The following is a 17,878-nucleotide window of genomic DNA, read 5'->3' as shown; positions in this document are numbered from 1 at the left end:
CTAATTCCAAGGCGCATATTGAAGATGTTAGAAGAACTGTGAGTATGTAAGAGTATGTACATGAGTATGTAACGGTTCCGTAACTACAGACGCTGGGAGACGGGAAGCAAGTACAGGGGGACGGGCCGGCCGAGGAGCGGGAGCCTGGCAAGCCAGCGGAGGCAGCGGGAGCTTGGCGAGCCGGCTGAGGCAGCGGGAGCTTGGCGAGCCGGCTGAGGCAGCGGGAGCTTGGCGAGCCGGCTGAGGCAGCGGGGGCCTGGCGAGCCGGCTGAGGCAGTGGGAGCCTGGCGAGCCGGCTGAGGCAGCAGCACTCGGACCCAACGTCACCAAAAAATGTATTTGTGCTTCCTTTTGTGGTGTCTGCATTCTGTAATGGTTCCATAACTACAGACATGAAACTAAACAAGAACAGCGTCTGGACAAGAGAAACAAAACAACATCAATGCAGGGGAATGAAACTGAGGAAGTGACAGATATAGGGGAGGCAATCAATGACGTGATGGAGTCCAGGTGAGTCCAATGAAGCGCTGGTGCTCATAACGATGGTAACAGGTGTGCGTAATGATGAGCAGCTTGGCGACCTCGAGCGCCAGAGAGGGGGAGCGGGATCAGACGTAACAGAGTATGCCTAACGAACAGCAAAACCACTAGCCTATGACAATCTACTATCCCCCATAGTACAAAAGCTGACCTATTCAATTGTGTGCAAGAAATAAATATTCCAAACAGTCTGGGACAGTTGTGGGATGTGATAGATCCAAAATTAATACAACCACTTGCATCAATTTATTTTATTTTTTAAGTAATGAGGTGCACCAGATCAGAACGTTTAGCTTAAAATGTTAATAAACTATTAGGCAATTTCTTCACATGATAAGCACAGCAATGTGCACACGGCAATAGGCTATAAGAGCGAATGTTCCAAAAAATGCAATCAATAAGCTGGAAAACACCATTCTCAAAAGTGACTGCAAAGTGAGATTATGCATGTCATTTTTTATAAAGGTGCATTTATGGTGCAATTTGTTTCCCCAAACTTGAAACTCACATGCCACCTACAGTACCAGTCAAAGGTTTGGACACACCCACTCGTTCAAGGGTTTCTTTATTTTTACGATTTTCTACATTGTAGAATAATAGTGAAGACATCAAAACTATGAAATAACACATATGGAATCATGTAGTTGTTAGCAGTTGATGTTACTCCTCAATAACACAGACCCCAAAGCAAATCAGGGGGCGGAAAATAGGTTTATTCAAAGAGAACAAATCATGCGGGTAGGTAGATGTTCATTTTCCCCTGTCCTCAGTGATTCTCCTCAGTGATTCTCTCCAGTGATTCTCTCCAGTGACTCTCTCCTGTGACTCTCTCCTGTGACTCTCTCCTGTGACTCTCTCCTGTGACTCTCTCCTGTGACTCTCTCCTGTGACTCCCTCCACAGAACAAAGGGACAGGATGTAGTTTTATAACCCAGCCCTAGCCTGTGGTTGACCAATTACAATTCCTTGCAATAAAACTGGCCTAATGGCCAAATAACAAGTATCCTATTTAAGGTTCAATGTATAAACAATTTGGACCAATGAGTACTTGCCATGAGTGCCGGACTGAAAATCCTCCCATGTCTCTGACCCCCTGATATTACAGAAAAAAAAAACTATTTCCATTGATCATTAGTACTCTTTTGACCTCTCGTCCTCTGCATTGTGTATTTATCTTCGAAACATTCTTACCTAGTAACCAAAAAGGTGCTTTTATAACAGTCTTGAAGGAGCTCCCACATATGCTGAGCACTTGTTGGCTGCTTTGCCTTTACTCTGCGTTCCAACTCATCCCAAACCATCTCAATTTGGTTGAGGTAGGGTGATTGTGGAGGCCATGTCATCTGATGCAGCACTCCATCACTCTTCTTGGTCAAATAGCCCTTACAAAGCCTGGAGGTGTGTTTTGGGTCATTGTCTTGTTGAAAAACAAAATGGTAGTCCCACTAAGCGCAAACCAGATGGGATGGCGTATCGCTGCAGAATGCTGAGATAGCCATGCTGGTTAAGTGTGCCTTCAATTCTAAATACATAATTGACAGTGTCACCAGCAGAGCACCCCGACACCATCACACCTCCTCCCCCATGCTTCACGGTGGGAACCACACATGCAGAGATCATCTGATCACCTACTCTGCGTCTTAACAAAGACACGGCGGTTGGAACCAAAAGTTAATTTGGGATCTCTCTCAAATTTGGACTCATGAGACCAAAGAACAGATTTCCATCGGTCTAATGTCCATTGCTTGTGTTTCTTTGCCCAAGCAAGTCTCTTCTTATTATTGGTGTCCTTTAGTAGTGGTTTCTTTGCAGCAATTCGGCCATGAAGGCCTGATTCACGCAGTCTCCTCTGAACAGCTGATGTTGAGATGTGTCTGTTACGTGAACTCTGAAGCATTTATTTGGGCTGCAATTTCTGAGGCTGGTAACTCTAATTGTGACGACGCTCCCACTCTGTCTGCCGTATTCTCTCTTTTTGTTCTTGTTTCCTTATTAGGATGCCGGTGGGCGGAGCTGGGAGGGTCGTCAGCTACATGGGAAACACCTGGGTCCGGGTGTGTCCCATGATAAATAAGACCTCTTTCACATTCATGGGGGAGACTCTCTCTCCATGCAGACACCTTGTTGGTTGTGGTAGTTGTGGTTTTTTGGTTGTTTGCTTTGGCACATTTCAACACTCGGCATTATTACATTCAGGTATGCAAAACACTCACTTACACTACTGATTACTGATTACACACCATTGTTAATTGTTCATTTTTGTTTACTTACTTTATTTAATAAATATATATTTTGATACTCCTTGTCTCCACGTTGTCTCCCTTTTGTTGCGAACTCAGAGCCGGTTCGTAACATAATGAACTTATCCTCTGCAGCAGAGGAAACTCTGGGTCTTCCTTTCCTGTGGCGGTTCTCATGAGAGACAGTTTCATCATAGCGCTGATGGTTTTTGCAACTGCACTTGAAGAAATCTTCCGCATTGACTGACCTTCATGTCTTAAAGTAAAGATGGATTGTCATTTGTCTTTGCTTATTTGAGCTGTTCTTGCCATAATATGGACTTGGTCTTTTACCAAATAGGTCTTTTACCAAATAGGGCTATCTTCTGTATACCCTACCTTATCACAAGACAACTGATTGGCTCAAACGCATAAAGGAAAGCAATTCCACAAATGTACTTTTAACAAGGCACACATGTTATTTGAAATGCATTCCAGGTGACTACCTCATGAAGCTGGTTGAGAGAATGCCAAGCGTGTGCAAATCTGTCATCAAGGCAAAGGGTGGCTACTTTGAAAAAAATACAAAATATTGTTTAACACGTTTTGGTTACTACATGATTCCATATGTGTTATTTCATAGTTTTGCTGTCTTCACTATTATTCTACCATTTATAAAATAGTAAAAATAAAATAAAAACCCTTGAATGAGCAGGTGTGTCCAAATTTCTGACTGGTACTATATGTACCAAACTTGCTAGTTGGGCTCTACACTGTTTGTAAAGTGGAACCTCTTAAGGATCTGCCCCTTTTTTTTCCATTTTTGCCTGAAATGACGTACCCAAATCTAACTGCCTGTATCTCAGGACCAGAAGCAAGGATACGCATATTCTTCATACCATTTAAAAGGAAACACTGAAGTTTGTGGAAATGTGACATTAATGTAGGAGAATAACACATTAGATCTGGTAAAAAATAATGCAAAGAAAAAACCCTAATTTTTAAACCATCTTTGAAATGCAAGAGAAAGGCATAATGTATCATTCCAGGCCAGGCGCAATTTAGATCTTGGCCACTAGATGGCAGCAGTGTGTGTGTAAAGTTTTAGACTGATCCAATGAACCATTGTATTTCTGTTCAAAATGTTGTATCAAGACTGCCCAAATGTGCCTCATTTGTTTATTAATAACTTTTCAAGTTCATAACTGTCACTCTCCTCAAACAATGGTATGGTATTCTTTCACTGTAAATCTACAGAGAATATATGCCTAACAAAACCGTGTTTGTTGCCAGGTCTGAGCAGCAAATTTGTCCTGGTGATTAGCTAGCTAGAAGTGTATGGTAAGCTAGGTAACAGTTTGTTACTTAAACCGTCTCCAACTTTACCAATGATGATTTAATAAAGGAAAAACAAAGCGTTATGTTTTTTTACTGTATAAAATCTTGTTTGAGGCTGGAGCTAACGTCTTTTTCCCCCCCTTCACTTTGAACATCAAAGGGGCCGCAAACAACATGTCCCAACATGCAGACGGTGTTTCAAGTGTTTAGTTGTCTGTGTGACCAGCGTACCACTGTATTTGGTGACCCATCAGATTCTATGACCTGCAGTGTTGGAAAAAGTACTCAGATCATTTACTTAAGTAAAAGTATTTAAGTATTACCAGTTAATTGTACTGAAATTACTAAGTTAAAGCTAAAGTACAAAATTAGCAGAAAATCGGGCTGTGACTGATATATTAAACATTTATTAAACATTTATGTGCATCATTAAATACTGATGAGTCAATGCATAAGCAGCATTTTAATATCTCAGTCACAGCGTGATTTTCTGAAAATTAGTACTTTTTCCAACAGTGCAGGTCACAGAATCTGATGGGTCACCAAAAATGGTGTAACACTGTCGACTTAGCTTTAATCTTTACCGTTCTTCCTTTAAATGTTTATTTACTTTGTCAAACTTCCTTGTATGTCTCAGGTGAAGTACAGCCAACAGCAGAAATATGTGAAGCTGGATGAGGATGAAGGACGGTTTGACTTTATGCAATTCCATGAAAACGGTTAGCATGGCTTAGGAAAAAGGTTTTAAACCACACCCATGTTCTTTTAAAAGCTCATTGTGCAAGCTCCTTAATGTTGTCGATTCTGATTTCTTTACATGCCTTTATCAGACTCTTTTATACGGTAAATGGGGTTAAATTGCTAATCATTTTCAGTTCTGTAATGTGTGCTTCGTAGAGTGTAAAGTATTAATATACACCAAAACAGTCAATAAAAAAAGCCAATCATCAATTTTTCAATTTGGACTTAAGAGGGAATAGGTTATGTGAGGGGAAATGCTCTAGGTCTATTTAAGGATTATACAGTGGTGGATGTATGTATTTAACGTGAACAGTTATTGGCTGTGAGGCAAGAAACAGTGCTGACTTCAAAGGCACATTCAGTTTGACCTTACTATCTTTTCCAGTCATCGAGAGATTTTGCCTGCCACCTGATGCAAAAGTTATATACAAGGATGCAACAGGGACAGAAGTTGATGCAGAAATATTCAGCGACCTCGTTGGACAAGGCAATGTGGTGCTGACAGTATTCTCAGATCAGGGTGAGATATCAAGGCAGGTATAATAAAGCACTTTACACCTTACATAATATAATTATTTGCATTTTTTCTATTCCTTTAGAATTCTCTGATTTCTCCTTGTCTTCTGCTTCTGAGACGTCTGACTCAAGCTTCAGCTCAAGTGCATCAACTATAATCCTAGATGATGTCCCTAGCAAGAGACAAATAATTGAGGATACACGTGATGCTGTGTCTGCTGAACAGGTTTCATAATGCTTTCACATTTTTTCACTCTGAGTCTCTAGAAAAGCTATTTATCACCATGTTTTGTATTCTAATGTTTTTGTTTTTTATTAGTTTATTGAAGCTGTGCTAAGAGGCAAGTCTGGGGGTGAAGAAGTACTACAGAAGTACCAAACAACAGAAACCCTAACAGATGCTGCAAGAAGAAAAATGGTTAACATCCTGGTGGCTCACATGATTGACAATCATGGGTATGTTTGTTTTACATTGTTTTTATTTGTGCCAAATAACTGCATGGCCATAAATGTACTAATTTAATATCTCCTCTCAGGCACCGCCCCACTAAAGCAATCAGAGAAGATTATGCACGTGGGATAGTGATGTTGTTCCCTTCCCTCAAGGATCCATACTCCAAGAAGGGCTATGTAATAGGCATTATTATTGTTAACTCTTTCATGTCATGTTGTGACACAAAACTGTGTGGACGACATTGATATTTGAATTCCGTGAGATTTCTCATGAGCCTGGTATGACAAAGCATTTCTTTTATTTTTTTCATTTCAGGAACACTTCTATGATGCTGCACAGGATACATTTCTTGGCGTCTGAAAACAGTCCAGAGGAAAATTCGTCGAGGATCTGCATTGCCACCAAATAGCCCAATTGACTTTTCTCCAGGGGGCCCAAATTTCCAAAGGACTGTTAATGTTGAAAGGCAGTTTGATGGTGATGCTTGCCAAGAGGCAATGTCTTTGCTCAACCATACCACAGACAATTCCCTGATTTTCCAGAAGATGAGAGAGACCTTTCAGCACCGTCAGAAGCTCGTTAATGACCCAGGCAGAAGTGTTGATATCCTCTCCAGCTTCCCAAGATTCCTGGATACAAAAGGATTGGTAAGTTTGGGAAGAGATGTTTGGAATGGCTTGAAATTTGAAAGTATTTCCTGAAGTAGTAGTAGTAGTTTAATATCTTCTTTCTTAATGGTGGACCAAGACTTCACTCTCCTATTTGATGGTGACACATCCTCCAGGCTTCTTCAGAAATGAGATTTGTTCTTCAAGCCAAATGTCATAAAAGAGGCTAAGCGGCTCACCTCAACACCACAGTTGCGTCGCTTGGTGCAGTCAACAGAAAGTCCCCCAGGAAGTGATCTTGATGAGGCAACAAGTGAGTTGTTTTTTTGTTGTTTTTTTTAAATAAATTTGCTATAATTGCAGTTAAACTATAACTGCAATGATATTTCATTTGTTTATTCTGTGTATCTCTGAACGTTGATCTGATTTTTGGGATAAATGTGACTAATAGATGGATGACGGTTTAAAACGTTTTCATAATGCCTCCCTGTTCTCATTCAAACTTTAAAAGTATTACATTTGAAGAGTTTTCAATTAATTCTTGTGACTCTTTGTCCTCAGCCTACGACCAAGAAATGGCTTCCCTGTTGTTGCTGTTACATCTCCTTCCACCACCTCCAGGGGAACTGAAGTCTCCAAAAATTAGTGCATGTGATGCAGTTGAGAGACTTGTTGTCTTTCATAAGGTAATTATATTATTAAGGTGATTATAATAATTTGTCACGTCACCTTCTTAGCCACATACAGTGGGGGGAAAAAGTATTTGATCCCCTGCTGATTTTGTATGTTTGCCCACTGATAAAGAAAGGATCAGTCTATAATTTTAATGGTAGGTTTATTTGAACAGTGAGAGACAGAAAAACAACAAAAATATCCAGAAAAACGCATGTCAAAAATGTTATAAATTGATTTGCATTTTAATGAGGGAAATAAGTATTTGACCCCCTCTCAATCAGAAAGATTTCTGGCTCCCAGGTGTCTTTTATACAGGTAACGAGCTGAGATTAGGAGCACACTCTTAAAGGGAGTGCTCCTAACCGCAGCTTGTTACCTGTAAAAAAGACACCTGTCCACAGAAGCAATCAATCAATCAGATTCCAAACTCTCCACCACGGCCAAGACCAAAGAGCTCTCCAAGGATGTCAAGGACAAGATTGTAGACCTACACAAGGCTGGAATGGGCTACAAGACCATCGCCAAGCAGCTTGGTGAGAAGGTGACAACATTTGGTGCGATTATTCGCAAATGGAAGAAACACAAAAGAACTGTCAATATCCCTCGGCCTGGGGCTCCATGCAAGATCTCACCTCGTGGGGTTGCAATGATCATGAGAACGGTGAGAAATCAGCCCAGAACTACACGGGAGGACCTTGTCAATAATCTCAAGGCAGCTGGGACCATAGTCACCAAGAAAACAATTGGTAACACACTACGCCATGAAGGACTGAAATCCTGCAGCGCTCACAATGTCCCCCTGCTCAAGAATACATATACATGCCCGTCTGAAGTTTGCCAATGAACATCTGAATGATTCAGAGGACAACTGGTGAAAGTGTTGTGGTCAGATGAGACCAAAATTGAGCTTTTTGGCATCAACTCAACTCGCCGTGTTTGCAGGAGGAGGAATGCTGCCTATGACCCCAAGAACACCATCTCCACCGTCAAACATGGAGGTGGAAACATTATGCTTTGCGGGTGTTTTTCTGCTAAGGGGACAGGACAACTTCACCGCATCAAAGGGACGATGGACGGGGCCATGAACCGTCAAATCTTGGGTGAGAACATCCTTCCCTCAGCCAGGGCATTGAAAATGGGTCGTGGATGGGTATTCCAGCATGGCAATGACCCAAAACACATGGTCAAGGCAACAAAGGAGTGGCTCAAGAAGAAGCACATTAAGGTCCTGGAGTGACCTAGCCAGTCTCCAGACCTTAATCCCATAGAAAATCTGTGGAGGGAGCTGAAGGTTCGAGTTGCCAAACGTCAGCCTTGAAACTTTAATGACTTGGAGAAGATCTGCAAAGAGGAGTGGGACAAAAAACCTCCTGAGATGTGTGCAAACCTGGTGGCCAACTACAAGAAACGTCTGACCTCTGTGATTGCCAACAAGGGTTTTGTCACCAAGTACTAAGTCAAGTTTTGCAGAGGGGTCAAATACTTATTTCCCTCATTAAAATGCAAATCATTTTATAACAATTTTGACATGCGTTTTTCTGGATTTTTTTGTTGTTATTCTGTCTCTCACTGTTCAAATAAACCTACCATTAAAATTATAGACTGATCATTTCTTTGTAAGTGGGCAAACGTACAAAATTAGCAGGGGATCAAATACTTTTTCACCCCACTGTATGTAAATGAGGGTTGTTAAAAAGTGGATGGAATTGTAATTAAGTCTTCATTCCCATCTTGCACTAGCCAATGAAAAGATGTTTGAATAATCACTTCTATAATGTAGTTCTCTCTGTGGCTGCACATTATTCTTCTGTCTAATTTTCAGTTTTCTGATCTCAACCCTAGTCATGCTGCAGTTTGGAGGAGCACCTCCGCAACCAGCAGGGTCAGCAGCCGTACCTCCTCGCTGTTGGGCGTCAGAAGAGCAAGATTGAGAGCTTCTACATCACAATGGATAAGCGTCTCATCCCATGCAAGGCAAACCGCTCCCTGGTGCATGTGATGAACTTTTCAAAGCACATTTTGTGTTTCATTTGTCTTACGATGTGGCACTTGTGAATTTTTACACATTCCTGCAGACAACAGTGTATAACATTGATGTGGGGAAAATGAAGGAGTCACCCAGAGTTAAAGACTTGAGAGCGAGACTGCTTAACCAGCCAGTAGCACTCTCACTCTGTGAGTAAGAAGCTATAACAATGTTGACCTGTTTCATGTGTCAGAAATACACTGCTCAAACAAATAAAGGGAACACTTAAACAACACATCCTAGATCTGAATGAAAGAAATAATCTTATTAAATACTTTTTTCTTTACATAGTTGAATGTGCTGACAACAAAATCACACAAAAATAATCAATGGAAATCCAATTTATCAACCCATGGAGGTCTGGATTTGGAGTCACACTCAAAATTAAAGTGGAAAACCACACTACAGGCTGATCCAACTTTGATGTAATGTCCTTAAAACAAGTCAAAATGAGGCTCAGTAGTGTGTGTGGCCTCCACGTGCCTGTATGACCTCCCTACAATGCCTGGGCATGCTCCTGATGAGGTGGCGGATGGTCTCCTGAGGGATCTCCTCCCAGACCTGGACTAAAGCATCCGTCAACTCCTGGACAGTCTGTGGTGCAATGTGGCGTTGGTGGATGGAGCGAGACATGATTTCCCAGATGTGCTCAATTGGATTCAGGTCTGGGGAACGGGCGGGCCACTCCATAGCATCAATGCCTTCCTCTTGCAGGAACTGCTGACACACTCCAGCCACATGAGGTCTAGCATTGTCTTGCATTAGGAGCAACCCAGGGCCAATCGCACAAGCATATGGTCTCACAAGGGGTCTGAGGATCTCATCTCGGTACCTAATGGCAGTCAGGCTACCTCTGGCGAGCACATGGAGGGCTGTGCGGCCCCCCAAAGAAATGCCATCCCACACCATGACTGACCAACCGCCAAACCGGTCATGCTGGAGGATGTTGCAGGCAGCAGAACGTTCTCCACGGCGTCTCCAGACTCTGTCACGTCTGTCACATGTGCTCAGTGTGAACCTGCTTTCATCTGTGAAGAGCACAGGGCACCAGTGGCGAATTTGCCAATCTTGGTGTTCTCTGGCAAATGCCAAACGTCCTGCACGGTGTTGGGCTGTAAGCACAACCCCCACCTGTGGACGTCAGGCCCTCATACCACCCTCATGGAATCTGTTTCTGACCGTTTGAGCAGACACATGCACATTTGTGGCCTGCTGGAGGTCATTTTGCAGGGCTCTGGCAGTGCTCCTCCTGCTCCTCCTTGCACAACGGCGGAGGTAGCGGTCCTGCTGCTGGGTTGTTGCCCTCCTACGGCCTCCTCCACGTCTCCTGATGTACTGGCCTGTCTCCTGGTAGCGCCTCCATGCTCTGGACACTACGCTGACAGACACAGCAAACCTTCTTGCCACAGCTCGCATTGATGTGCCATCCTGGATGAGCTGCACTACCTGAGCCACTTGTGTGGATTGTAGACTCCGTCTCATGCTACCACTAGAGTGAAAGCACTGCCAGCATTCAAAAGTGACCAAAACATCAGCCAGGAAGCATAGGAACTGAGAAGTGGTCTGTGGTCACCACCTGCTGAACCACTCCTTTATTGGGGGTGTCTTGCTTATTGCCTATAATTTCCACCTGTTGTCTATTCCATTTGCACAACAGCATGTGAAATGTATTGTCAATCAGTGTTGCTTCCTAAGTGGACAGTTTGATTTCACAGAAGTGTGATTGACTTGGAGTTACATTGTGTTGTTTAAGTGTTCCCTTTATTTTTTTGAGCAGTATATTATCCCAGCAGTCAACAGTTGATTTCACATTTAAGAGTTGAACATGGTTACTATCCTGGACCCAAGTTCAAATTGTTTTGTTCTCAGCAAGGCTGTGGGCATCAGTTCCTAACATATACAGGTTTTCGGAAGCACCTTAATAGTGTTCATAGTAATGTTCAGCAAATTGCTCAAACTTCAACTGTTGCATGTTCATCTAGTGGGCCAGTTGCAACTTCATCTCAGGCACATGCTTTGGAGGACACGTTTAATCCACAAAATCAATGTATCTCTTCCAGTGTTTATTCTGAGAGCAATGATTCAGGACTTCCTAAAGATCCAACTAAAGAAATGTGTGCATCCATCGTGGCCAAATTACAGGGAAGTGGGATTTCCAACAGTTTGGTATCCTCAATTGTAGGAGATTTGGAAGAACTAACAAGTGAGATTCGCTCACAAGCAAAGCATACAGCTATTTCTGCTTTACCTATAACTGACCCCAACATATCTGTGAGAAAATGAATCTTTTGAAGATGATGAAAACCCGTTCACAAATCTAAATACAGAATGGAAACGAAATAAATACTACCACCAAAAATGGGGAGTTGTCGAGCCAGTAGAAATAACACTGGGAGTGAGATATGACAACAGGCGAAATCAGAAATCCGGTACTTATGATCAAGTACCTGTGAAGGATACTTTTATATATGTGCCGAATTTAGAAACATTGAAGTTCATGTGCAGAAATCCAGACATTTGTGTTTTGCTAAAGAAAGAGTTTAGATCAGAGCCTGACACTTATACAGACTTTTTTGATGGAAGTTATTTTAAAACCCACCCTTTGTTTACAGCTAATAGACATGCATTACAAATCCAACTATAGTATGATGATTTTGAAACAGCCAATCCCCTTGGCTCCAAACGTGGAATTCACAAAATTGGCTCTCTTTATTTTGTTGTAAGAAACTTTCCCCCAAAATTTAATTCAGTTTTGATGAACATTCATTTGGTAACACTTTTTCACACACAAGATCTGCACAAGTATGGTTTTGATGTTATACTAGAACCGTTGATAAAAAAAAAAGCCAAGGGCTAAGTCTTCCATTTTCAGATGAGCAGGTATATGGTACAATCTGTCAGATCACTGGAGATAATCTAGGGATGCACACAATTCTTGGTTTTAATGAGTTATTCAGTAGCTGTAATTTCTGTCGCCTTTGTTTGATTGAGAAGAATGATTGTCAAACGGTATACAGTGAGGATGCTCCTAAGGTGATCCTTCGTGGAAAAGATATGTTTGAAATGCATTGCCAGTCTCTCCAGGAAAACCCACAATTGAAGTCACTTTATGGTTTGAAAAAAAGATCTACACTTCATTGAAGTATTTCCATGTTTGTAATAACTATTAATTTGATATCATGCATGATCTTCTTGAGGGTGTGGTTCAGTATGAGATCAAATTGCTTTTTGGATATCTCACACAACACTTTATGTCAGAACAGGACTTGCTTTCCAGGATTTATGGTTTTGATTATGGATTTTTAGAAAGACAAAATCGTCCTACAAAGATTATTTTGGAGAGTGTTGGCAATGGCATTGGTTTGAATTCTATTCAGACATTGTGTCTTGTGAAAAACATCCCACTGTTGTTTGGTGACATTATTCCTGCAGGAAACAAAAACTGGAATTTGTTACTGTTGTTACTTCAAATAATGAACATCGTTTTTTCACCTTCTCTCACTCTAGGTATGACAATATATTTAAAGCATTTGATTGTTGACCACCACAAACTATTTAAGCACTTGTATCCACATAGAAACTTGATACCTAAGCATCATTTTATGATCCATTACCCATCTTCTATAAGGAAAATTGGCCCCTTTTATATACGTGGTGTATGAGGTTTGAGGCCAAACACAAGCTGTTTAAAGATTGTTTTAAAAATTTCAAAAACATAACCAAATCGCTTGCAAAAAGCATTAGATGGCCATTGCTTATCACTGGGAAACCTTCACCCTCAAATAAAATGAGTATGGGCCAATTAAATATTTTCTCTTCAGAGATGAGAATGTCGTCAACAATGAAATGCTTGAAACGATCTTGTCAAAAGATGTTTTCTCAACTAGTTGGGTTAAACTTGATGGTGTAGAGTATAAAGCTGGACTAGTTATTTGCAGTGCAATGGAAGAAGACATGCCAGTCTTATGTCAAATAAGTGATGTACTTTTGGTTGAAGATGAAATTTTTTTTTTGACAAACAATCTATTTACAGAGAATTTTGATGACCATCATCATGCATTCAGAGTATTAACGAAGTGTGGAAAGATGTCTACTAAAAATGTCTGAGCTTAAATTTCAGAAACCGTTTGATATTCAATGCACATACAATGTTTCAGATGAAAGTATGTACATTAATTCAACTGACTGCAAGGGAGAAAAGGCACAAATAAATGTTTTTGACAATGATTGTTTATTGTGATTAATTCTTATTAATGTAAGTATATATTAAATTAATTATTAAATAATATTGAATAAATTAACAATTAATTTTAACATTTTTTCAGTGTAGATAATTGACACTTTAGGGAGTGAAATTAATACTACACAAATAGTTTAAAAAAATTAACTCGGAGCAGTGTTAGTTGTCTAATCCCTTAGTGTTACATTAACTCTGTTTTGCGAGTTAAAAAAGGAACTCTGGCAGAGTGTTAAATGTTTAACTATTTTGAAAGTGTTAATTTAACTCTGGAGAGTGTGGACCTTGTCACGACTTCTACTGAAGTTGATGCCCCTCCTTGTTCGGGTGGTGTTCGGCGATCGACGTCACCGGCCTTCTAGCCACCATTGATCAGTTTTTCATTTTCCATTGGTTTTGTCTGGTCTCTTTACACACCTGTTTCATATCCCAGTAATTATATGTTGTGTATTTAACCCTCTGCTTCCCCTCATTTCTCTGTCGGTGATTGTTTGTTTGTTATGTACGTGTTGTTTCTGTATCGGTGTGCAACGGGTTATTGTTTTACCCGGATTCTTTTTCTACGTTGGTTTTGGAAATAAATATTCAATTTTTAAACCACTCTGTTTTCTCCTGCGCCTGACTTCCCTGCCACCTACATACATGGACTATGACAGACCTATATAAACCCTCAAAAAGTGTTGAAATCAACTCTGTGGGAGTTAATTCAACACTGGACTTTTTGCTGTGCAGCCTACTTCGGAAAAACGGGTGATTTAACAAGCGCATTTGCGAAACAAGCACTGTCATTGCACCAATGTACCTAACCATAAACATCAATGCCTTTCTTTAAAATCAATACACAAGTATATATTTTTAAACCTGCATATTTAGTTACTATTGCCTGCTAACATGAAATTGTGTCACTGCTCTTGCGTTCATTGCCTGGCTCGTTCCGAACTAATTTGCCAGAATTTTACGTCATTATGACATATCATTGAAGGTTGTGCAATGTAACAGGAATATTTAGACTTAGGGATGCCACCCATTAGATAAAATACGGACCGGTTCCGTATTTCACTGAAATATTTTTTTTTCCTTTTTTCGAGATGATAGTTTCCAGATTCGACCATATTAATGACCTAAGGCTCGTATTTCTATGTGTTTATTATATTATAATTACGTCTATGATTTGACAGAGCAGTCTGACTGAGCGGTGGTAGGCACCAGCAGGCTCATAAGCATTCATTCAAACAGCACTTTACTGCATTTTGCCAGCAGCTTTCGCAATGGATTGCGCTGTTTATGACTTCAAGCCTGTCAACTCCCAAGATTAGGCTGGTGTAACCGATGTGAAATGGCTAGCTAGTTAGCGGGTGCGCGCTAATAGCGTTTCAAACGTCACTCGCTCTGAGACTTGGGAGTGGTTGTTCCCCTTGCTCTGCATGGGTAACGCTGCTTCGAGGGTGGCTGTTGTCGATGTGTTCCTGGTTTGAGCCCAGGTAGGAGCGAGGAGAGGGACGGAAGCTATACTGTTACACTGGCAATACTAAAGTGCCAATAAGAACATCCAATAGTCGAAGGTATATGAAATAGAAACGGTATAGAGAGAAATAGTCCTATAATTCCTATAATAACTACAACCTAAAACTTCTTACCTGGGAATATTGAAGACTCATGTTAAAAAGGAACCACCAGCTTTCATATGTTCCCATGTTCTGAGCAAGGCACTTAAACGTTAGCTTTCTTACATGGCACATATTGCACTTTTAGTTTCTTCTCTAACACTTTGTTTTTGCATTATTTAAACCAAATTGAACATGTTTCATTATTTATTTGAGGCTAAATTGATTTTATTGATGTATTATATTAAGTTAAAATAAGTGTTCATTCAGTATTGTTGTAATTGTCATTATTACAAATAAATACTTTTTTTTTTTTTTTTTTTAAATCGGCCGATTAATTGGTATCGGCTTTTTTGAGGGGGCCTCCAATAATTGGTATCGGTATTGGCGTCGAAAAATTTGAATCGGTCGACCTCTAATTGTGTCCCACCACCCGCCAACCCCTCTTTTTACACTACTGCTACTCTCTGTTCATCATATATGCATAGTCACCTTAACCATACATGTACATACTACCTCAATAAGCCTGACTAACCGGTGTCTGAATATAGCCTTGCTACTGTTATTTTCAAATGTCTTTTCACTGGGTTTTTTTCTTTACTTACCCACACACACACACACACACACACACACACACACACACACACACACCTTATTTTTCGCACTATTGGTTAGAGCCTGTAAGTAAGCATTTCACTGTAAGGTCTACACCTGTTGTATTCGGCGCACGTGACAAATAAACTTTGAATTGATTTGACAGATATTCCACTTCTCCTCCTGAAAAATGAAAGCCCACAGAAATTCATAACCTGGCTTTAGGTTACTCAACAGCTCAGCAGGAAATGTTTTGTCTCAATCAGCAAGTACAGTCGCTTAGGTCTAGTACCTTATTTCAATAACAAAAGCTGCCCTACTTCCTTACTGTGCAATTACAATGCAATTACTACAGTACTAGCTATGTAACAGTAGTCAGTACAGTGTTACTACTACACACAGGTATAGAGCTGGGTGCATTTCAGTTGGCAGTGTTACAACCAAGAAGTTGAGATGAGCCAAGGGTGAAGCCCTCAAGAGTCTCTATGATCCCCTTGGAAATTTACTGGAAGGGGACACCATATCAATACTGGAGACTAACCAGAATCCACAGGAATCTGACCAGGCTTTAGCTTCCGAGCCATATGGTGAAGACAGGAAAGGTGATCTGAGCAGCCGCAGTCAGACCACAGCCCTGCCAGCATCCCCTGGTTTGGCCTAGTCATTTTTACATTTTAGTCATTTTAGCAGACGCTCTTATCCAGAGCGACTTACAGTAGTGAATGCATACATTTCATACAATTTCATAAAAAAAATTTTTTTTTCCTGTGCTGGCCCCCCGTGGGAATCGAACCCACAACCCTGGTGTTGCAAACACCATGCTCTACCAACTGAGCTACAGGGAAGGCTAGTCTTCACCCCCTGCAGCAGACCACAAACCACATGGTGATGGCTGGGCCTGGGGGTTTGTCCACCCACTACTTGATTGTACATGTGCAAGAAGATCAGCTATCACATCAGTAGCCTATGACCCTTGGCCCTTAAGACCTCAGAGCACACCCACTCACCCTGTCTGTCACCTGACTAAAATATGATGTAACAACAATGCTATTACAGTGTTACTACACAGGTATGAGAGCTAGTGTTACCCATAATCCCAATACTATACAAACAGACACTGAGTTATATCACGAAAATTAACTTTTTTGTTTGATCTAAATACCATGCTATTACATGGTACGGTGTAAATATTGGTGTGTTTACATTTCTAACACCTGTCACCCAGAACGGCTACAGGTGACATCATCCTAGCTACAGTACTTACTACGCCAGAGACAAAACCAATAAACATTTGGCATAATCTAGCAATGATACAATGGGGCAAAATACAGAAATGGTGATTGTAATCTGTAGAATCTGAATCATTAGTCATTTTATTATCAACGTCGCGTGCTAAAACTTGAAGTTGCTTAGTTAAGAGCGAGCCGAGCTAGCTCGCTAGCTTCACTATTACGTCAATAAATAAAAGATCTAGCTACCATAACATGTATAGTTTCTGATGCTGATGTCCTTATTCCAAACAATGCAAATCCCCCAAAATAAGAAGAGGTTAGTTTGCAAATATTTACCCAGTTTCCTGCGCTGTCAGTGACAAGCTCCGTGTCAAAACACTTGGCTTGAGCTCAAGAAGAGGGTCTGTATTCCTTCGCAACCGTGCTAGCTCACTACAGCTAACCTTGCATATTGGGAAGTACAGCTATTATTCCCATATATTTAGTTACTTTGCTAAGGAGATGTGAGCGGATTTAGAAAACAACTTCATTTATTAACTAACTGTTGCCATGAGGACAGAACAGCTTGCAAGTTAGTTTCCCACGCAACATGGAATAGTTTATCGTCAAACACAATATTACTCACTTAAGCTTCGTTGCATTCATGCAAATTTGCTCTCACAGTTTGCTCTTCGCCAGATCACTTCGGGGTAGAAACTCCTTTGCAGTCAGCCTTACTAGCTAGATATTTCATTTCTAGACTGAGACTTTTCTGGCTTTTTCAATATCTCAAACTCATCCTTGTTCTTTCTCTGTCTGGGACACGAGAATTTCACAAAGAAACGCCCAGTCCCAAACTCGTTCAATTAATCTATTCTTTGATTGGCTGGTATTCCCATTTTGGGTATTGCCAGTTGTTGATCTGCACATTTCCATAAGTCCCCTCTTGTAACATTATTTGAAAAAAAGAAGAACAGAATTCAAATGTATTTATAGACTATGGCAATAATAGATCATTTGGATATTCACCATGTTTACATTAAGGTGTAGTAAAAACGATTTATAAAGGCTTTATAAATATAAACAATATTCAGACAGTACCAGTCAAAAGTTTG

At 40.7% G+C, this 17,878-nt stretch overlaps 1 protein-coding gene across 6 annotated transcripts in view; it reads right to left on the bottom strand.

Annotated features, from left to right (window-relative positions):
• Positions 1 to 17,604, bottom strand: part of LOC106590020 (MAGUK p55 subfamily member 7) — a 284,039-nt gene extending 266,435 nt beyond the window's left edge. For all 6 annotated transcript variants that reach the window (XR_006762736.1, XR_006762737.1, XM_014180502.2 and 3 more), the window contains exon 1: positions 17,410 to 17,604. The gene's annotated coding sequence lies outside the window, so the exon portion shown is untranslated. The remainder of the gene's footprint in view (positions 1 to 17,409) is intronic.
• Positions 17,605 to 17,878: the final 274 nt, after the last annotated feature.

The sequence above is a fragment of the Salmo salar genome, chromosome ssa29 (assembly GCF_905237065.1).
Source record: "Salmo salar chromosome ssa29, Ssal_v3.1, whole genome shotgun sequence".
Lineage (NCBI taxonomy): Eukaryota > Metazoa > Chordata > Actinopteri > Salmoniformes > Salmonidae > Salmo > Salmo salar.
This window is presented reverse-complemented; position numbering and strand designations above follow the sequence as displayed.